Here is a 21,638-nt window from a genome sequence, read left to right as displayed (position 1 = left end):
GCCGCCGCCGCCGCCGCCGGGGCGCGGAGCGGGGATGCAGGCGGCGCCCGCTGCCTGCGCGCAGCCTTTGTTCGGCGCTGGCTGAATCCTACCCGGAGTCGCTCGCCGCGGCCGCCGCCGGCCGGGCCCCAAGCCCCCGAGGGCGCCAGGGCGGGATCGCGACCGGTGCAACTTCTAGGTAAGTGCGGGGCCGGAGGGGTCGGCGCCTGGGCGCCCACGGGCCGGGCCCTGGGCTCCCTCCGGGCGCGGGGGTGAGTGTGCGTGCCTGTGTGTGACAGAGGAGGGCCGGTGCATTGTGGGTAGCGCCGTGTGCTGCATGGTGTCAGCCCCAGGCTTGGCCGGGAGAGTGGCACCGGCGTGCACCGGGCCGGTTTTGTGTACCCACAGACGGGGCCTTCATTTTTCTTTGGGGCCAGGGGGCAGAGTGCGCCCCCACCCAGGCCCCTGAAGGTGAAGTGTTGGCTCTCCAGCAGACATTTTACGAGGCTCTGTGCTCAGTCGGCTCACGCTGCAAAAATAAGAATCGGCCAGGATGCCTTCGGAGGCAGCGCCTGAGGGTCCTCGACTTCAAGCTGCTCCTTTGTCAGAATGCAGCCCTGATGCCTCCAGCGCCTAGAGACCCCATGGGCACTGGTGATGCCACCATTGCGGCAGGGTGCCCTTCGTAAAGGTGGTGGGTGCAGAATAGACTTCTGACAAGTGTTTGTTGGCAAGCTGGCTAGAGGAGAGAGGTGGATTTGCACCAGAGGGCAGGAAGCAGCCTTTCAGGAGATGCCTGGTTGTGAGGACCTTGTACAAGACCTTGGAGAGAGAGCCCCTTGATAGGGGCTAAGAGGCGGCTGCCTGGGGTCCTGAGCATGTGGTTTTGGTATTGGTGTCTTAGAAGCCAAGCCATGGTGCGGTGGGCAGCAGATAGGTACCAGTCCCTGGGTCCAGAAGCCCTCTGGGGGGAAACTAGGAGAGGTCAGCTGGCACTTCTTTAGATGGGTTTCAGGAGACTGTCATTCCTACAGTGGGGACCCAGTCCCTTCGCCCTTGACCATCAGGCCAGACTGCCAGATGAGTGTTGAGCAGGGCTGATGGCTCTTCCAGCAGGAAGGCTTTGTGTGGCAGGTGGCATGGAGTTGGTGCCAGTGTGCTTCTCATTGGCCCATCTTTGAGAGCGGCCACAGAAATTGGGCTGAGGAGAGAAATCAGGCTGAGAGTCAGAAATCTGGCTGAGGAGTGAGTTGGGGTGAAAAGGCCGTGCCATCCTGAAGTCAGGTGACCCCAGATGTTACGTGGGGGCTCCGGCTCCCCCAGTTATGGGGCTCTGGGCCTGAAGCTTATCTCCCATCTGCTATGGAGGAAAGGCCTTGTCCCAGGGGTTGGGCGGAAGGGTGACTCTTGGGGTCCACGTGGCTCCTAACAAGCCTTTCCCCTTTTTTTGTGTATAAGCCAGGCAGTGACTACCCTCCAACTAGCTGGATTCAAGTCCCCTTCTGAGCTATTTTTACCCTGAACTTCCTTAGTGAGAAACCACCAAACGGCGATGCTTTGGTGAGAATCTAGGTCTTTACCGGAAGCGCAGCCTGCACAGAGTTTACACCTCGCTTCATAAGGCTGCCTCCACTGCCCTGCACAGCCCTCCCCTGGCTCAGAGCCCCTGCGCCTCTCTCATGCCTCTTGATTCTCATCACAGCCTGTGCGCTCAGGGACCTGTGAGCCCCAGTTTCAGATGGAAAAACTGATGTGCCCGAGATCATCCAGTTGGGGATGTAGGAGGCCAGGCCTGGTTCCAACAGGAGCAAGACCTTGACTGCCAGCGGGCTCCCTGAAGGCAGGGACCACGTGTTTCTCATCACTGTATGCCCCAGTGCCAACTGTGGTGCCTGGCAGATTGTGGGTGCCCAGTGGCTGCTGAATGATGATGGCACGAGTGGAAGGCTGGTTGGGTGTGTTTTCCCCATTGTAGTTGGGACGGGGTGGGGGGACAGAGGAATTGAAAGAGCACTTCCAGATCTCAGTCTGCATTGGTTGAGCACCCAGTCCATGCAGTCCCTGGGAACTCTGAGATGGGTCCCTAGTGTGGAGTCAGGCAGCTAGAGGGAGAAAGGTGCTTCCACAGAGGTTCTGCAGAAGTCCTGCCCAGGGCTTCCTGAATGTTGCCCCAGGGAGTAAGGAGTGATTGAGCTGGGTCTAAGGTGACGCCATTCTGTACAGTAGCCACTGGCCACATGTGGCTGTTTGTAAATTTCAATTAATTAAAGGGATGAGTTCAGCTTATCCTTGGCACTAACCACATTCAAGCACTCAGTAGCCACCGAAGGCTGGTAGCCGCCTTGTTGGGCAGCTCAGACTCTAGAACATGTCCACCACAACGGGAAGCTCCATGGACGACAGACAGCGCTGGCCAGGAGGATAGACTTAAGACAGAGGTGCAGTGAGGACACTAGCTCAGAGCCCACGAGTGTAACAGTGCAGGCAAGTCTGTTAGATAAAGAGACCTCCTGTTTCCCTAGCATTTGTTTTGTGGCAGCCTGCTGCGGGGAAGTAGACCAGCCAGGCATTCCCATTTAACACGGGAGAAAACTGAGGTTCACTTTTGCCCAAGGTCATCTAGCAAGAGGGTGGCATGAGTCCCAGGTCTCCAACCCCTCAGCCAGCACTCTGTCATCCAGCAGAGGTCAGCCAGGGGGCACGAGTGGGCAGCGGTCCCAGGAGCAGCCTCAGACCTCCCTGAGGGACAGTCTTGGTGCCGGTAGGCGTCAGTCCCTGTGAAGTCATCCATCGATCGGGCGGGAGCGCCAGCTCAGCCTCGGGTCCTCAGGAACAGAGAGTTCTGTGCTGGCAGAGCTGGAAGGAGCGGGCGCGAGGCTCTCTGGGCAAGGGAGGTGTTTACCTTGAGCGATGTGGCATGGGTCCCTCGGGAGAGGCTGGCTCCTTCATGGGGAAGGAACTCCTCAGTGGGGCCTGTGGCTGGGATCCTTAGCACCACCTCAGAGAGAGGGGTACAGGCCCGAACCCAGCAGGGAGAAGGATTTCGGGACCTTTCACTGGTACAGAGTGCACCTCACCCTTGCTCTTGCCCTGCCACGCCGTGTCACGGAGCATCTGCTGGGCCTCACCCGCCCTCCTTCCCCAAGCCTCGGCTGCAGGAGGAAACTCTCCCAGGGCCTGGCAGAGCAGCAGCTGCCTCACGAGGGAGCCTGCTCAGGGAAAAACAAGGCCCCCACCCTCGAAGCACTTCCAGCTTCCCAGGGAGCTCCCTGGCCAGACACCACAGGCAGGGAAGGAAGGCCAGCCCACTGGCCGGAGGGCCGAAGGGACTTCCTGCCCCAAGGTCACATGGCAGGAGAGGCCGTGGATGGAGCCAATGCCCTCTCCCAGCCCACTGCAAATCCCAGTCTCCCAGTGGGAACGTGTGGTTTATGATTTCATTGTGCCTGCTGCCTGGTTTCCTGCTCCAGCCCTGAGGTGAGGGTTAGCTTCCTGTGGCCTTGTCCCTGGATCCTGAGGTGCCCACTCCCCCAGCAGCAGGCCTCGCTGCCGCCTCCAGCTCCCATGGCCCTGACCTGACTGAAGTGGGAGGTCTGAAAATGCGGTGGCTTTCTGCAGGGATCCCCGCACACCGGAAAGAGGGTTCTTCAAGGCCCATCAGGGCAGCTTGAGGGATGCGAGGACCTTTGGTGACAGTCTCAGGTTTCCAGTCCTCTAGAGGGAGAAAATGGTCAGGGGCGGGGCACTGACTGATGAGGCCTTTCCGGGGAGCCCTTCCAGGACCCATAATGAGTCCCTCGGGGGAAGCTCACAGTGTCCTTGTTCCCCAGGATCTGATGGGCTGTGTGCCCTTCCAAACTGATGCACAGAGCTGGGAGCTACCCCTATCACCCAGAGTACTGGGTGTGAGGACCCCTGGGTGGGCCAGCCAGGCAGTCTGCTGCCCCCCTGCCTGGCCAGGCTCAGGAAGTATGACCCTTTTCCTCCCTCTTAATAGCCCCAGCCATGGCCCTGACTTATCCTTAGAGCCACCCTGGGGCTTCTCCAAGCCTCAGAGACCCTGCTGGGTTCCCCAACTGCTCCCACCCCCCCGTAGGGTGAGGAGAGGCCTTAGAAGTGCCTGGCCTGGGGCAGTGGTGCTGCTTTGTGTGTATTGGGTGAATGGAGAACAGGGGATTTAGCCAGGACACTCACATTTTCTGAGACTGAGGCTCCCAAACCACCCTGGAGAGTTGTTGGGTCTGAGGGGAGGCCCGGCCCCTGTGATTTGGCTTGTAAAGCTCCCCAGACAATTCTGATGCTATTGGTAGAATCATGGCTCCCAACACTAGCCCTGAAGTGATTGTATCTGTAGTCTGGTGCCAAATTAGTGTGTGACCTTTGGCAAGTCACTTCCCCTCTGGGGGCCTGAGTGTCTCATCTCTGCCTCATCTTTATCTCATCTCTAAAAGGTAGACTCCACTCCAGGGCCTCAATACCCGCCCTGTGCCAGAGAGGTGGGGAGAGAGGAAAGTGAGAAAGAAGCTTGGGCCATATCTTTGGGTGCCACCACCCACATCTGGGTGTGCAGTGGGAAATATTAGGGTGCAGCACGGCAAGAGAGAATTAAGTGTACAGAGGCCTATGCTCTACACCCCAAGAGCTGTAGAAGGAAGAGGGGAAAATGGTGACTTTCAGGCTGGAGTGGCCTGAAACACTTCCCAGGTGGAACTTGATTTTGGAAATGGGCAGGATGAGAAAGGACTGTTGGGTGGGAGGACTAGTAGCTGCGAAGGCTTGGAAACCAGGAGAGGTATGGCGCTTGATGAGAAAGGAGGATGTCCCTCCAGATGACATGGGGGAGGTTAGCAGGAGCTCGAGGAGAGGTTGAGTGAGGCTGCTGCAACACCTTCAGGGCAGTGGGGAGCCATCAAAGGCTTTGGAGCCTCAGAGGCACTGGGACTCCTCCTGCTTCTAGGAGCAGGGCTGCTGCTGAGTAGCAGGCAGGACTCAGGCATAGAAGTTGGGAGTAGTTAGTGCGAGGTCGGCGTCCTGCTGTGGGAATGTCCCTGCCCCTGCTGACGCAATGGAAAGCCTCGTCTTGTTTCAGGGTTCCTGTTTTGTGGTTGCCCGTGGTGGGGGGCGAGGGCAGCCAGCTCTGCCTTCTGAGGAGCTCCGGGAACTGGATGGAGCTTGTCCAGACCTCCCCACAGCAGCCCTCTGCTCTCCTGGAAAAGAGAGGCAGTCCTGTTTGTGGAGTCTCTCCCTAGTCCCTCGGGGGATTCTAGCCAGGCCCAGGAGGCTTTAAATCAATGTGTGCATTTCCCTGGGGCTGGGACTGGAGTGGATGGGTGCCAGCGGGTAGCCTCTGGGCTTGCAGAGTTGGTCTCCCACCCTCCCAGGGCTCCAGTGTTGAATCCCTGCTCCCTGGGTCAGAGCCTGAGGCACTAGTGTCTGCCTCCCAAGAGCTTATGATCTGACGGGCAGCTTCATTGTGCGCAGAAGATTTAGCAAGGTCTGGTTCAACTCCTGTGTGTGGGAGGCAGGACTGTGAAAAAAAGAGGGGCATGTTTCAGAGAGGAAGGAAAAAGGAAGCCCAAGGAGCCCTTTTTCCTGCCTCTCACTTCTGCTGCTTCCAGGCCCAGCTCTAATGCCATGGCATGGCCCAGGAAGCTTTCCCTGGTTCCCCACACCCAGCATCCAGAGCCACCGTCTCCTTGCGGTCCTTAGCTCCTGTGCACATCCAGGATCCAGCACTGTACATCAGTAGCTTCCTGTCATCCCTTGGCCACCTGGGTGTCAGCCCACTACACTGACTTGAAGGACAGGCGGTTCGTGACTTGCATCCACGCTGGGTGCTGCGTAAATGTCTGTCAGATGGCCAGCCCAGAGCATAAGGACATGGCAGCCCTGGTCACCCAGGCAGGAATTGAAAGGCTCCAGGTCTTGGCCCAGCTCTGGCTCCCCAAGTTGTCTGTGTGATGTGAGGGGTGCCTGCTTTTCTTGGGGTCCCTGCTTGTAAGGAGCAGCGTGGGATTTACTGTGCTGTCCAGTATAGCAGCCACACATACATTTAAATGTACATTAGTAAAATTAAATTAAGTTTTCAGTTCCTCAGTCGCAGTAGTCACATTTCACGGTCTAGTGGCTACCAGATTGGACAGTGCAGTGGTGGAATGTTCCCATCATGGTAGAAAGACCTGTTGGCAGTGCTGTGCTTGAAGTGGTCACTCTGTGGCCCGCGGGCCTACCCTGTTGGCAGCTCTGGTGACTGCTCCTCTCCCTTCCCCCCCAAGGGAAGGGAGACCTCCCTGCCCAACTACCCGGGGCTCTTAAAATGGGGCCACCCAGTGTCCTTCCCAAGACAGTGTCAGAGAGTAATTATGAAACCCACATCTGTCATTTACCAGGTGACTTTGAGTAAGTCACCAAGGTTCTCTGAGCCTCTGTTTCCTGATCAGTGCAGTAGAGCTACTTGTCCCTGGCAGGGTTGCAGTGGGGAGTAAATGAGATGGGGCTGAAAGGCGCTTAGGTTGGTGTCTGGCCCATAGTAACTTCTCAGTAGCTGGCAGCTTTCATCACTGCCAGGTGGATTCATCCCCTCGCAGCATGGGCTTAGTTCCAAAACTGGCTGGGCATTAGGTTCCCCTCAAGTTCCTGAGCCCGAGACTGGGTTCTCTCCACCCAGCTCCACCACCAGCCCCCTTCTGTCTGAGCCTCAGTTTTCTCATCTGTACAGTACTCCTGCCTGTCCTTGCCCTGTGTTGCAGCTGGAGACCTTGCTGTGCCCTGTGGAGGGTGGTGCCATCTGGGGGCTTATCCCTGCCTCCAGCATGGCCACTGTAACAGGAGAGCCTGAGAAGGTCAGGGGACAGAGGGGCACAAGTATACTCACCACTTGTCTGTCCCGGAGAGAAGCTGCAGGGGTGTCCCTCCCGCAGCCATCAGGGAGGCCTAGCGTGTGTCAGCTCTGGAGGAAGTGAGCGTGGCCGGCACCCACGCGCCCACTTTCATTTCCCTCTTGGGGAATGAGAGGTGAGAGTCTGCACCCTGGACTTCTGACGCCCGCCAGTGATTTGCACAAGGACTTCTTCCTTGAGGTCTACCCATAGTTTGTCAGGGTCTGTGAGCCCCTGCATTTCTGGGCAGAGGGTCTGTGAGTCCAGCCATGTTGAGGTGGCCCTTGGGGTCCAGCCATCCTAGTGAGAGTGGGCTCTCAGAGTAAGGACTGTGAGTCCAGCCTTGGCTTCCAGGTGCCCAAAGGGTGCCTGGAGAACCCCTCGCTGAGAGGAAATTCTGGGAGCTGGGGAAGGATCCCAGGAGCCAGCACACGGCTTCCTGTCAAACCCTAGGTCCTGACACCCGCGGTGTCCTTGGTGTCGGGATGGGTACTGGGAGACAGAACAGCCTTCAGGAGCAAGGCCAGAAGACCATCCTGGGGAACAGACCATGCGCAGGGAGAAGACACAGGAAGCTGGGGGGCCAAAAGGGGAGGGGCTTGCTGGGGACTCGTGGTCATTGGAGAGATCGAGAAGGTGAAGACTGGGCACTGCACTGAAGTGGGAGTTTCCAGGTGGGGATGGGATGGCCCTCCTGTGGCTCCCCACTGTTAGGAGCGAGAGGCCCTCACCCCACAAAGGTGCCCTCCCGAGCTTGCTCCCTACGTCTGTCCCCCTCCTCTCCTGTCTTCTCCACACACCAGGACCTCTCACCCTGTCTAAGCCTCAGTTTCCTCATCTGTAGAACTGGAGACTAGTACTCATCCCCTAGGGCTGTGGGAAGATTAAAGAGCTCATTCCAGCCAGCACCTTAAGCACAGTGCTGGGATCTCATCGCCCCTGAGCAAACATGAGCTACCCTTCCTGCTCTGCGTGGTTCTCCTCATGTTTGTGGGAGGCGTGTTCCTCTGGGTCACTTGTCCTCCTGCTCCCCAGCTTCGGGGCCTCTTTATTGTCCATTGCAGCCCAGCCTATCCAGACACTCCCCCAACCCCTCACCCCATGCATCTGTTGGGGGTACCTTTTCTCCAGCATGAGCCCCGAACTGGTAGAACATGCAGAATGCCCATCTTCTCCAAGAGCCTGAGACATCTTGGAGCAAATAGTCCCCCTGCCTCCAGCCAGGGCCCCAGGGCTCTTGGCCAGAAGCTCAGGGCTCACTCAGTGTTTGCTGAGCAAAGGCTTGTGTCTTCGCTGCAGAGAGTGGGGACAGCTTGTGTAACTCTCAGGTATGTCTTCATTTGATTTGCCAGCAACAGGCTCAGAAAGTTACTGGGCAGTCCCAGGATGCCCTGGAAAAAGGACAGAAGCCATTGTCCCAGGGGGTCAGGGCAGCAGCACCCAAAACAGAGAAACGCCCTATCCCCACCTTACTAGAACCATGGCAGCCTCGACCGCTGGGTCCTTAGTGGCTTCTAGGAGGCCACTCGGGCAGTGGGTCTCCCAGGAGCAGCATCAGGACAGGGGAGGGAGTAAGGGCCGAGCACTTGGCTTCCACTGTAAGCTCAGGCTCTGGCTCCTTCTGTCCAGGCCAACTTTGGCCCTTGAAATGGAGGGAGGTCCTCCACCCTCCCTGAACCCTGCTTTTCCTTTGACTGCTGCTGCCCAGGGGCACCCGTAGACAGCAGGTGGGCCTCAGGAGGCAGGCTTCTGCAGGCCCCTGTACTCACCCAGCCTATGTACCCCCCTTGCCTAGAATTAAGCCTTCCCAGCATCAGGCCTACCAGGGGCCCATAATCCTCTCAGAGCTTTACATGGTGGTGTACCTTCTCAGATAAATACATTTAGTGGCCTGGATAAGATCTTTCTCCTCAGGTGACAGCCTTTGGGATGAAGATTTCTCCCCTGGGGTTTTTTCCCAGGTGTGGCTTTCCTGGTCATCCCCTCCTCTCTCCCAGGAGTGTGTAGTCCACCACACACTCACCATGGTACCCCCTGGGCTCTTACCTAAATAGAAACCAGCCTCTGAAATGACCTGGCCGAGACTCACTTCCCTGGACACCTCCCCAGTCTTGGGCACCTGCTACCTGAAGCCTTGCTTTCACCCCACCCAAGTGATCTTGTGCTTGAGATGTCCTTCTGCCACCCAGCAGCATACTCAGTTACCACTTCTGCAAAACGGGGACACCCTCACCCACATGCCTGTTATAGCTACAGGAGTCACCATGTAGGCTGCCCACTGAGTGTGTGAGTGTGTGCAGGCATCTGCTGGGGACCCTGCACGCACGCCCCCCTGCCCGTGCCCTTACTAACAGATGCACCTGTGACCCTTACCAGGCACACTGCACCGTCAATACAGCACTTAATGCAGCCCTTGGTATGTGCAGGAATGTGGCATTTTTTCAAGTTCATGACTATGACTATAGCGCGCTCAAGTTTGTATGGTGAGCATCCAGATAGGCAACATATACATGTAATATATTTCGGAATGAGTGAATGAACAAAAGAAGAGCTGGGTTCTCTCTGTTCCAGGCACTGTGGGGAAGGTGAAAAAAGACACATCCCCTGCCCTCTGGGAGCTTAAAAGTCCCAGAATTAAGATGACAGGGCTGGAAGGCAGTGGGTGTGCAGGGCCGGACATGCATCTGGGTGAGAAGTAGGGCTGAGCCTGTTGCAGAGAATGAAGAGAAATATAAGACAGAACATTTGCAACTGTTGCCTGGGTTTTGCATCTTTGTGCATATATCAGATAAACATGCAGTTGAACATGCATGTGTCCACTAGGACGTGTGGGGGTCGTTTGCAAGTTGAGTGGCTGTTGGATATGGGGTACTTGTGAGTTTGTGCAGGCTTACAAACACACTGGGTGTTGGGAGTGTGTCTGTGACATAGGAGGGGCACGTGGGGAACTGGGTGTGTAAATGTGTTGACACATTCCAATCCCCTTGGGGCGTACGGGTACCTGCACTGTGTCCCTCCCTGCCATGCTGGGCCGTCTTGGATTGTCTTGGGCGTTTCTAGAGTGCTTCAGAGTCCAGAAAAGCCTTCCACATATGCAGTGGCTTCTCGCCACCCAGCAAGAGGTGGGAACTGAGGGTCAGGGAGTGTGGAGGGCTGGCGGGTGGAGGTGCGGCCTGAACTCTGGCCTTCTACCTTCCAAGTCCGAGGCTTCAGTGTCCACCAGGGGACTGGCGAGGTCCTGTATCCACTTCCCTGGCAGTGCCCTGGGGAATTTGGGATCCAGACACAGGAGGCTCACTTAGATCTAGGACTTTGTGAGAGGCCCCTGAGCAAAGGAAGGATGACTGTGACCCCAAAGATATCCATCTGCTCAGTGTCCATCATGCCCTGTGTGGATGCACGAGCCTGCACACATGGCCCCACACACAGGCACACGCATGCACACGCTTATGCACACACTCACTCATAGGCACCCCACCCTTGGAGTTTTCCTCTCCGTTCAGAAAACTTAATTGTAGCTTAAATTTTCATTTTCAGCCAACTTTGTTTTTAATGTTGAGTAGCTATCACTTGTTTGTATATACTTCAGAAACAAAGTCCCTGGGGGAGAAGGAGGCTGTTTTCTTAAGCTGAATCCTAGAACTCCAATTAGGAGTGATTGTTCCACTTCTAAGGTTTTCCAGCCGCTTCCCAACAAGCCCTGCTGAGCCCCTAATTAGGCAGCCAGGGGCGCCGCTGTTCAGGGCCCAGCACATCTCAGGGTGGCCTGTTTGGGTGCCAGTTTTAGGGAAGTTCAGGGCCAGAACCCCAAGTGGACCTGTAGGGTACTGGGGATGGTGCTCTCTGTTCAGGGAGTGGACTGAGGTCATTGCCCACCATCCCAGGGCCCTGGCTGCCTTTGGGGACATCAGTGCAGGGCACAGAAGCAGAGTCAGGGTGCCCTGGGTTTAGGGAAGCCCCATAAGCCGGGCTGGACGGCCATTGGCCCAGGCGGGGTCCCGTGGGGAGGCTGCCAAGTGCTGCTCTTGCTCTCACTGGGGATCCACCCATGACGGGGCCTGGCCCGCTGGTCTCTATTCACTGCTAAGCAAACTAAAGCTCACAAAAGTACCGCAGGAACTAATTCCTGTGGTATTAGCCAGGGCCACCCCTCAGGCAGGTCTGGGTGACCAAGTCCTACCTTGCAGTCGCGTGATATTCCATGCCATGGGTCCCATTTGGGTGGGGGATAGCCTTCCTGGGGTGAGGCAAAACTGAGAAATTTGAAGGGCAGTTTAGACAGGTGGGCGGGGGCGTTGGTGGGTGAGGGTGCCAGGCAATGCAGGGAGAGCCGACCGAGTGAGGGACCTCGGCCTTGTTGGCTTTCAAAACCAAACACCTGATACCTTTCACTGCAGTCGTGATTTTCAGCACATTGCCCGATGGCCCCCATCCACTCTTGCTGGGGAAGAAGGGCGTGTGGTTGAAGAAACAAACCTCTTGCAGCCTCAAGGTCTGCCTGAGCTGCCGCGACAGCTGGTGCCTACTCGCACCCCGCAGGGCTGTGGGCCTCCAGCCTGGGCTGGCTGGGTCCCCTGGTGCCATGGATGCCTGTGGCCACCCTGGGAGACGTTGCCCTCCACCCAGCCCAAGCCAATTCCCTGTGGCCTTGGGGAGGTTCGGGTTTCTGCCTGCCAGGTGGGCAGCTCCCCTCATTCCCCACAGCAGCCACTGAGCTCACGACACTGCCCTGCTCCTGCCACCTGGGCCCCCAGGTGCCATCTGCCACCCTGTTTCCAGGCGGCAGGTAGGTGGCCTCAGGGAAGGGGAGAGGAGAAGGCAGGCAAATCCCAGATGGGGAAGGCCGGGCTCTAGCCCTGAGGGGCAGGCAGTGCCTGGCCTGCCACCTGGCACCTGGGTTGCCCCCACCCTTCTTCGGGAATGGGTGTGAGCAGGTCTGCTGAAGCAGGGGTATGAGTAGGTAAGAGGGGGTCCCCCTAGCGTGTCTCAGCTTAGTTTCTCTGCAGGTTTGAGGAGTGGAGTCTGTCTGGGCAACTCTGTGTGTATCTCTATTCCTAACCTTCTCTGTCTTGAGCCCGGGCATTCCCCAGCGTCCCTGCCCGCTCCCCTCTTATTCCTCTGTGCCTCTCCAAGTGTACCTTCCATGCCTCTCAGGGTCTCTGTGTTCCTGCCTGTCTCTGTCTCTGCATTCTGAGCTCATGAGGGTGCCTTTGCCATCAGAGCCACTTCTCCCCGCCACCCCCCACATTGAGTTGTTCTACTTAATTTCATTTTCCCGGGGCTCCAACTCACAGAAATAAACCCTCCCTCCCCACCCCTGCACTTTTTCGATTTAACAAGCCTGCTGGAAAACAATAGTGATTTCCGCATCGATCATAAACAGAAGTGATTACCATACAATTACAGCCTGAACCATCAGCCTGGATGCAATCACAGAGCCGCATTGTAAATCGGAAGACAATTGCCTGCAGAATTACCCCCAAATTGGTTTAAGTGGCAACAAAGGAGTGTTGGCATTTTGGTATTTTGGAAAAGGATGGGGGGAATGCGGGTGTCCTGGTGGCAGAGGGTCCCCACTGGGAGCCCCCCCAGGGCCCCTTCCTTGGCATTGAGGAGGCTCTTGCTGGGGAGAGCTGCCTGCCACCTTCCTCCACCCCATGATTTTCCCTTCAATTACTGCTCCCTGCCCGTCTTGGCACAGCTTGTCATAAACTCATTTATACTAATGTGTGAGTGGCTAAGTGTGCCTTTGAACTTGGCCGGCAGAGAGGGGTGAATCTGATGGAGGGAATTCTGGGGGGCCTCCTCAGCTCCCCAGCATCCCCCTTTCTCCACTCCCATCTCACCTGTGGCTCTTCCATGTCACCCCATCCCTCTATGCTCCTGGCCTGGCTCTCACCCCACAGTAGCCTTCCCCACCATCTCCCAGCTCTCGGTGAACTCTGGCCAGCATCTCCCACATCCCATCCAGGGCAGCCCCCTCCCTCCTGCAGCTGCAGTGAGTGCCCTGCATCCTTCCCAGCCTTCCAGGCCAGCTGGAGGCCACAGTCCAAGCCAGGTGGGCTAGGGCGGCCACTCCAGGGAGGGAGCCTGCCGGTGCCCCTGCAGCACATGCTGAGGGGATCACAGGTGGGTCTGCTCCTTTCCAGCCTGTGGTTTCACCAGAAGTGCCCTACCAGCAGGATCCCTCTGAGTGTCTGAAGACTGGACTCTTAAGCTCCAGCTGTTTCCACAGGGGGCATGTCTTGCTCTGGGAGGTGATTTCTCTCCAGGGTCAGGCTGCTCTGAAGTTACCAGGAAAGCCTGCCCACCCACTGACACAGTCAGATCCCCTCACAGGCGTCCATATCCAGGTCATAAGTGCTTTGGCATGCCCCATCTGATCCTCACAGAAAGGTTTGTGCATGCTTGTGATTTTGAGTTTTTCCATTAAGAAAATAAAAAAGAGGTGGGGAGACCTGAGGAGTGACATGGCTTGCTCCGGGTGACACAGCCCATCAGTGAAGAGTGGCGTCTTCAAGCTTCTACGTGAGTGCTTGTTCCTAGATGCTGTCTACAGCCTCCCCAGACCCACATGAGACAGACTGGGGTCTCACCTTGTCGCTGACCTGCCTTGAGACCTCAGACAACACCAATAATTTAAGCAAGCCCGAGTGAGCACATGCTCCGTCCTCACCTGTTTATTCACGTCAGCTCCGCTCATCCCACTGCAGCCCTGTAAGAGGATGGGCGGGTCCCTAGTGAGGGGACTGAGGACCGTGTGGGGACCAGGCTCCCCCAGAGCCCTCAGATTCCTGGTGACAGCAGCTGGTCTGCCCCCTGTCTGCCAGCCTCTGAGCCTCGGCTAATGCACCCTGGAAGGCAGGAGAAGCCGGGTGACCCTGAGCTCTTTTGCACCTGGTGCCACTGAGGGCCTCAGTTGTGCTGTCGTGGTTGCTCTGCAAAAGCCTTAGGACCGGGCACCATCTAGAGTTGGTGTATCTAGAACCAGAAACTCTGTTGGCTGCCCCAGCTCTACCCTGATTCAGGGGACCATCGGTGTTGCCCTGGGCTTGGCCTGCGGGGCTGGGGTGGGTCAGGCTATGGGGTGACCCTGTGCCTGGCATTGGGAGGTGCTAGCATTGGGAGGTGACTGATCTGGAAGAGAAGCCAGGCCTCACAGACCATGGTGATGTTCAGGGAAGAAGCTGCTGGTCTTTGCCTGCCAGGCAGACCTGCCCTCCCCAGGCCCCATCCTGGAGCCTTTGCTCTTGCTATCCATCTCCTGGGGAGCCAGGTGTCCAGTGGAAAGACGGGGTTCCAAACCACAGAGACCTGGACTCAGGTTCTATCCCTGCCACTTTATGGTTTGCACCGTCTTTAACTCTGAGCTGTATTATGAGACCACAAAGGTGATTACTGTTGAGTTCAGGGCTCTTCAGACAATAGCCCTGCATCCTTGGTCTCAGAACCCAGAGGGAAGGGACCTCGCTTTTGTTGAGCATTTGTCACGTGCCAAGCTTTGTCCTGGGCATTTTAAGGATGGCCTGCTTACTCTTCACAACAACCCCAAGAAGGTAGCCAGAAACTGGATTTGCAGAGCCCAACGTGGCAGACAGTATCCCCATGTGCTAATTGGAACTTAAATTTAATGAAATGAAGTTAAATGGGCCGGGCACGGTGGCTCGTGCCTGAAATCCCAGCACTTTGGGAGGCTGAGACAGGAGGATTGCCTGAGCCCAAGAGTTTGAGATCAGCTTCGGCAACATGGCGGGGACTCATCTCTACTGAGAATCAAAAAAAATTAGCCAGGGGTGGTGATGCACTCCTGTAGTCCCAGCTACTCAGGAAGCTGAGACAGTGGGATAGCTTGAGCCCAGGAGGTCGAGGCTGCAGTGAACCATGTTTGCAGCACTGCACTCCAGCCTGGGTGGGTAGAGCCAAATCCTGTCTTAAAAAAAGAAGATAGTTAAATGGAATTTAAACTCAACTCCTCAGTTGCACTGGCCACACATCAATTGTGCAGTAGCACATATGGCCCCTGCCTCCTGTTTCGGGCAGGACAAATCAACATTTCCAATACTGCAGAAATTCTGTTGGCCAGCACTGTACTGTGTTATCCCGTTTCATAGGTGTGAAGTTGAGGATGGTTGGTGATTGTCATGCGTAGGGTCTCAGTTGGATGAGGCAAAGTGGGACATAAACCTGTGCCCATCAGTGCAACATAGCTTTCAGCACTGACATTCTAGGCTCTCCAAGCCCAGCCCAGATAGCTCCCTTTTCATGAGCCTTCCATGAGTCTAAAGGCTGTGGACTGTTTTCTCTGCACCCTGGTGCTGAGCCCAAGGCCTGCCCCAGGGCGGGCACTTTGGGGCGGGTATCTGGAGTGGGTGATGGAAGGAATGACTGACTGAACATGGTCTGCTGAAACTTTGGGGCAAACTCACTCCCCTCCTGATAGAGCTAATGTGGGGAGGGCAGAGCCAGCTGCTGAGGAGTGATGGATGGCCCCTCTCCCAAGATAAATGTGGCAGTCAAGGTAATCGGATTGTGTGTGACGGTCTAATTTGTAGGCGAGGGGAGGAAGCGCCCAGCCATGCCTCGCCCCAGCCGCCCGTATTAGTTTAATCAAATGCCCAGTATCTAAATGACTGGGCCCAAGTGATGGATGATGTGAGCTTTGTTAAATGCTGTTGCCCTGTCGAGCCAAACTTCCCAAGGCCCTGCCCGGCTCCTGGACTCTTTAATTTGTTTTTTCTTGCTTGGTTATCTCTGCGTGGGGCAGGAAAGGGGGGCTGGAGCTCTTCTGTCTGTCTTAAAGCCTCTGGTTTTTCAGGGAAAAGAGAGAGGAGGCCAGACCTAGGGGAGGAGTGGGAGGGAGTCACCTTCTGCCTCTTCTGAGAAGCCTTCCTGGGTCGCTGCACAGTCTTGAGGAGCCCGACTCCCCAGAACCCTTCAACAGGGCTTCATAGTGCACCATGTGGCGGCTTCTGTTCCATGCAGACTCACCCTCACCCTGTGCTTCTCACTCCATTAATGGGGTATTTTGGGATGCAGGACATTCTTCCGTAGGAAAATTTATCAAGTTTCCCTAATGCTTAGTGCTTGTTTGTGTTTCTTGAGAATTTTCCCCAAAACCCAGATCATGAAGATATTCTCTATCACCTTCCTTTTTTTTTTTTTTGAGGTGGTGTCTCGCTCAGTTGCCCAGGCTGGAGTGCAGTGGTGCAATCTCAGCTCACTGCAACTTCTGCCTCCCAGGTTCAAGTGATTCTCCTGCCTCAGCCTCCCCAGTAGCTGGGATTACAGGCTCACACCACACCCTGCTAATTTTGTATTTTTAGTAGAGACAGGGTTTCGCCATGTTGGCCAAGCTAGTCTCAAAGTCCTGACCTCAAGTGATCTGCCTGCCTTGGCCTCCAAAAGTGCTGGATTACGGGTGTAAGCCACTGCGCCCAGCCTTTCCTCTGTCACCTTCTAGACAATATGTTGTTTTGCTCCCCCTCTCTCCACTCCCCTTGACTTTTTGTTGGTCTGTGGTGTGAGGTAAGGGTCACGTTTCCGGTCTGGTCATTCTGAGCTCTGAGCGTCTGCTGTGTGCCCCAGACTAGGCTGGGTCCTAGGAAGAGACAAAAGATGAAAGAGGCACAGGCGTGACAGTGAGTTTGAGTTCAAAACAGCATGCATACTCTGCCAGGCTTTGTGTACCTGCAGTGCCCTGCCTTCCATCAGTGTTAATTGTCACCTGTGTGCCAGGTATTGTTCTAGGCACTGGGGATGTGCTGGCGAATGTAGCACGTGGGAACCCTAGCCCTGGTAGAGCTTTTGTTCCAGCGTGGAGGGAGGGGAATCAGGACTTTTAAAGCAGGTGGTGATAGGTGCTCTGAAGAACAATGAGGCAGGGGAGGAAAATAGAGGGAGTCAGTGGTGGGGAGGTATGACAATTCATAAACGGGGAGGTCAGGGAAACTCTGTCTGCATGAGAATGAGGGGGTGAGTGAATCACATGGCTGTCCAGGACGAGAACCTTCCAGGCAGAGGTGGCAAAGTCTCTGGTAGGTGCCGAGGATAGAATAACCCTGGAAGGAAAAACCCAAAGCCACCAGCAGTGGTTCCCCTTTGGAAGGAACGGGAACAGGGAGGCGTCAAGGAGACTGTTTTTCAATGCACGCCTTTTATTCGACTTCTGTATATTTCTAATCACGTGCCCATATTACTTCTTCAAAATAGCATTTTAAAGTTAAGAAATGGAACGGTGAGGTGGAATCATCGGATGTAATGGGAAAACTGGGTTTGGAGGCTGGGGAAACATTAGCTTTATAAGGAGAATGGATTTGTGTAGTACTTATGTAAATGAAAAGTAATTGTATTAATTAAAACTAAATAGATCCCACTCTGCTGTTTTCGCTGGTTGTCCTTGGGCAGGTTTTCTTAACCTCTCTGAACACTAGTTTCCTCCTATCAAATCAGGGTAGTTGTCTCCACAGGATTGTCAGGAAGATGAACAGAGAAAGGAGGCGTGTCTCGTTTCTGCCTAGCCTGCAGTTGACCTTCCCGAGGACACGTCCCTGCATGACCTGGCTCTCTTCAGGGCAGAGAGAGACTGTATCCCTGTCTTCAGATTCTCCAGGGGTTCGAGACCCCAGGAAGGCCCAGACTCTGCACTCCAGCTCCCCCAGGGGTAGTTGGGTGTGCTCCAGACCCCCAGGCTGAGCGTCATGAAAGACCCTGTGGTCCCGCCGGGTGGTTGGGTTTCTGACCCGGCCGGCCCCTCAGAGGCCCGTCCAGTTCGTGCTTGCCCAACTGGTGCGCACTCAGCTCAAGCCAGCTGGTCGCCCAGCTCCAATGCCCCTCCCTACCCGGTGTTTCCTTCCCTCTCCCTACATGCCGTGTTAATTTTTCACGGCCTCCATCAGAGGCAGAAGGCAGAGAGCTGTTTTCTGCAGGGAGAGAGCAGGCGCTGGAGGGGGAGGAGGGAGAGAGCTGCGTGCTGATTAAACACTGCAGAGGCCTAAACAAATGACGGCTCCCTCCCCCAGCTGCTCTGGAAGAGAAACAGGGAGACTGGCCTGAACTGCAGATGGCCCAGGCTGCTGTCTGTCCCTCGCCTACCTGGGGTTGCTTCCTAGAGCCGGCAGTGAGGCGGAGCCTGCAGGACCTAATTCGGTTCTTACAGCCACTCTGTGAAGCAGGCTCCAAGGCAGAGGGCTGAGGGACACCAGCAAGTGGTGTTGCTGAGAGATGCTGGGTGGGGGACAACAGTGCCCTCTCAGAGTAGAGGTTTTAATTAGACCACACATGCAAAGTGCTCAGAACGGTGCCTGGTCTGAATCAAGTTCTCCATCCGTAGACACTGTCAAGGTTACCTTGTTACACCTTTAGAGCACCGAGGTGAGATAGGTTTGCATGCAGGCAAAGAAACTGAGGTGCACACGCCTGCCAAGATCACATAGTTCATAACTAGTAGATAAAGCCAGGGCTCCATGTGCCTGACTCCCTTGTAAGCGTCCTTTCTCCTGTTTCATAGGCTAGGGAGAGAGAGTTCAGAGTCAAATCTCCAGAGCTTTGAATGCAAAGGTCAGGGGAGGTCCACAGCAGTATCAGCGAACGTTTGCCAAGCACATGCTTCTCCTGGCCCTAAGAACTTGCTTATGTCCTGAACCCAGAAGGGGAGAGAAAACAATGGTTCCCCCCATCTTGTTCATGGAGTAACAGAGCACCTGCATCTTGCAGGCACTGAGCTCATCCCCTGGTCTCGAGCAGTGGTTCTCAAAGTGGGGTCCCCAGGTCAGCAGCATCAGCAGCACCTGAGAACTGGCTAGAAATGTATTCGTTGGCTCCACCCCAGACCCACTGAATCAGAAACCCCACTGGGGGTGGAGCCCAACATGCTTGTGTTTTAACAAGCCTTCCAGATTATTCTGATGCGTGGGCAAGATTGAGAACCCCTGGCCTGGAGATCCAGGCTGCAGTGAATCATTCAGCCCTGCTCTGGGACCGCACCATCCAGACATCACCCCAGGTGTGTTAACACTGAGTAACAGGTGCAGCCAGGAAGCACCAGATGTAAATGGCATTCTTATAAACCATTCTGATTTTCATTGCAACAAGGCAACTGGATATTTAAAGAAACCTCACAGAGAACCATTTCATCAGGTAAAGGATCTTCTACAAAAAGAGAAATTCTCTCATTTCCTCCCTCCCCTCAGTGTTCTATAAATTCAGTCCCTATCTCAGGTTGTCTTGAACGGCGTGTGCTTATGCACGACTAAAACCGGTAGCTAGCATGCTAAAAGAGTGACATGTATTCTCCAGAATGCACAGGGACCCCTGCAGCTGGGAAGGAGGGCCCAGAGCAGTGAACGGAGACCAGTCTGGTGTTTGGGCAGCCAGTGGGCATCCACTGGGCAATCTGCTGGGGACTTGGAGAGATTTAATAACAGCCAGGCATATGTGATTTCCAGGGCTGTCAAGCCTCCATACTCTGGGTTTCTTGGAAGAGGAATGGAACGACCGATTAGGAAGTCAAGATGTAGAAACATGAAATGTGCCAGCCGTCAGCTGCTTCTGCTAGATGAATGGATAAGAGGGAAAACCCTACAACAGGTTTTGGGTCGAGAACCCATCTGAAGGTTGTCATCTCCCATAGCACAGGGTCAGAAGGGAGTGCATAAGTACCACTGCATGCGCCGGCGCAGTGGCGCAGTGACAGAGATGGTGCCATGCGCTCCTGAGCTTACAACATGTGTTTCCAGAGTGGTCACAGCTGGCGTGGAGCCTGACCTCGTGGCTTCGGTCTTTGCTGGGTTTAGACCTCAGGTGCGCTAGCTCAGAGTTAAGAGGAAGGAATAGCCTTCTGAGTTTCTTGCATCAGGAAACTGAGAGTCTTGGCAGTTAACCAAGTCAGTCAGGCACTGTAAGCAGGGAAGGGTGGGGTGGAGTCGGGGGTGCAAATGGTTGGAGGTGAGATGGTAGAGTCTGGTCAGCAGAATCACCCAGTAAAGTGCAGCCCACCCCAGTCCCTCTCCTGCCCCTTGTTACCATGGCACACGTCTCCTGAGTCACTCTTCAGGTTTGGGAAGCTTTGTGGGTGTTTTCTTTGTAAGAAGCAGTGATGCCCTAGGCTCACCACCTCCCCAAGGCTTAGTGTCAGCACCGGGCCCCCAGGACAGAGCCCATACTCTGGTTTCATGAGCCCAGGCTGGGTGGAATGAAGCCACTTGAGGGGTCCTGGGAGTTGTCACTGGCAGGAAAAACCAAGGGCTTGGAATTAGACACTAAGGGTTGAGTTCAAATCAAATCGAGGGAGTACACGACAAGGTCTCTCGGTGCTCAAACTCATGGTCTCTTGCCATCTGTGAAGTCCGGACAGCCATGATGTGTAGACCCCAGGGTCTTTTTGACCCTAGGAAGGGCCCAGCCTCACTCCAACCACTTCTTCTTATGCTGGGTGGGAGAGGACACAGCTAAACTGCCTGCACCCAGCTGGGAAGGGTAAGGAGGGGACCTCCTCAGAAAAGTAAATTATGCAGGGAAGAAATTGATTCCCATAACTCCTCCTTAGCCTTCCACCTCCCTGAGAGCCAGCAATGGGCAGTGATGTTTAGCCCTGAGGAAAAATTACATGCGGAATGGAAAGCAGGCGCTCAGGGTGGCTCCTTCTGGAATGAGAGCTGGAGTGCAGGCTCTGTGGTTCCTGGGCATGCGGGTGTGGCTCAGTTCTCACCTTGCAGATGGAGTGGGAGTGTTGACCCAGGCCAGCCTAGGGACTGCCTCCTCACCTCCCTGCGTGGGCTGACCTTGCCACCTCACCTCTTGAGCTTGCCTCTGTCCTGCCCAGAGGTCCTTGGAGCAAAGTGGAGGTCGAGAGGCATTTGGCACTCACGCCTCACCATGGACACTGGTGCACTCTTGGGTATCTCTTGGCCTCAATCTATTGCTGGGGGAGGGAGGACTGAGGCCCATTGCTGGGGCCCTGAATGCAGGAACTGTAACCACCTACCCCCTCCTCAGGGCACCTCTCCCCTCTCCAGCATGCTTGCTTTGCTATTAGTGCTACCTAATTTCCTACTGAGGTGGTCTAGAGCGCCTCCGCCATTGCCCTGCCACCAGCAAATTTTTATCCCTAGGGTAAGATGACAGAGGCCAGCCTTGGCCCTGGCCTGCCACATACTCAGATGTGCACTGAGGCAGAGTATCTAGTTTCTCCAAGATAGGGGCTGTGACCTGTGACTACCCCACCTCTGGGGGGGGCTTGTGAGGGTCTGAGGAACAAGGAAGTGTCAGCCAGCCCCTCACAAGGGCACAGTACATGGTGACAGCTCCTGTGAGCTGTTCTCAGCTAAAGTGCATGGTAGGACTAAGGGGGCACTTTGCAGAAGCATTTATTGGGGTACCACCAAAAAGAAAGGGGCATCCTTTTCTGTGGACAACACCCTCTTGAGCTTGTTTTGGGGTGTCTTTGATGGCCCCTGAGTTAGAAATGATAGTGTCAGGTGGCAGGGAATTTTCTGGGCTGGGGTTTTAGTCTGGAGTCTTATCCTGGGTCCATGCATCCTGCCCAGCCTCCACTGGGTGAGGCATGGCCAAACCGGTTTGGGAAACAGCGCTGACAAAACTAGCCCGGACGGCTCTGAGGTTCCCTGGAGTTCAGTTCCCAGGGTGAGTTCACACGCCTCGAGGCTCCCAGTTCCCAGCTCCTGCCAACCCGGGCAGCCCTTGGGGAGAGGGGGCGGGCGTGTGCGAGGAGTGTTCCTAGAGGGAGGGACAGGCTGTAGGCCGTCTCTCAGGCCAGACTGGACC

The 21,638-nt window shown here is 55.6% G+C and overlaps 1 protein-coding gene across 8 annotated transcripts in view; it reads left to right on the top strand.

The window, feature by feature from the left end:
- Positions 1-21,638, top strand: part of ZMIZ1 (zinc finger MIZ-type containing 1) — a 245,837-nt gene that overhangs the window by 174,389 nt on the left and 49,810 nt on the right. The window contains exon 1 of one of the 8 annotated variants that reach the window (XM_054522405.2): positions 38-178. The exons of the other annotated variants lie outside the window; for them this stretch is intronic. The gene's annotated coding sequence lies outside the window, so the exon portion shown is untranslated. Of the gene's footprint in view, positions 1-37; positions 179-21,638 lie in introns of those variants that run through there. 8 annotated transcript variants of the gene reach the window in all.

Source organism: Pongo abelii, chromosome 8 (genome assembly GCF_028885655.2).
Source record: "Pongo abelii isolate AG06213 chromosome 8, NHGRI_mPonAbe1-v2.0_pri, whole genome shotgun sequence".
NCBI lineage: Eukaryota > Metazoa > Chordata > Mammalia > Primates > Hominidae > Pongo > Pongo abelii.
Note: the sequence above shows the minus strand (reverse complement) of the source record. Positions and strands in the feature narration are given on the sequence as shown.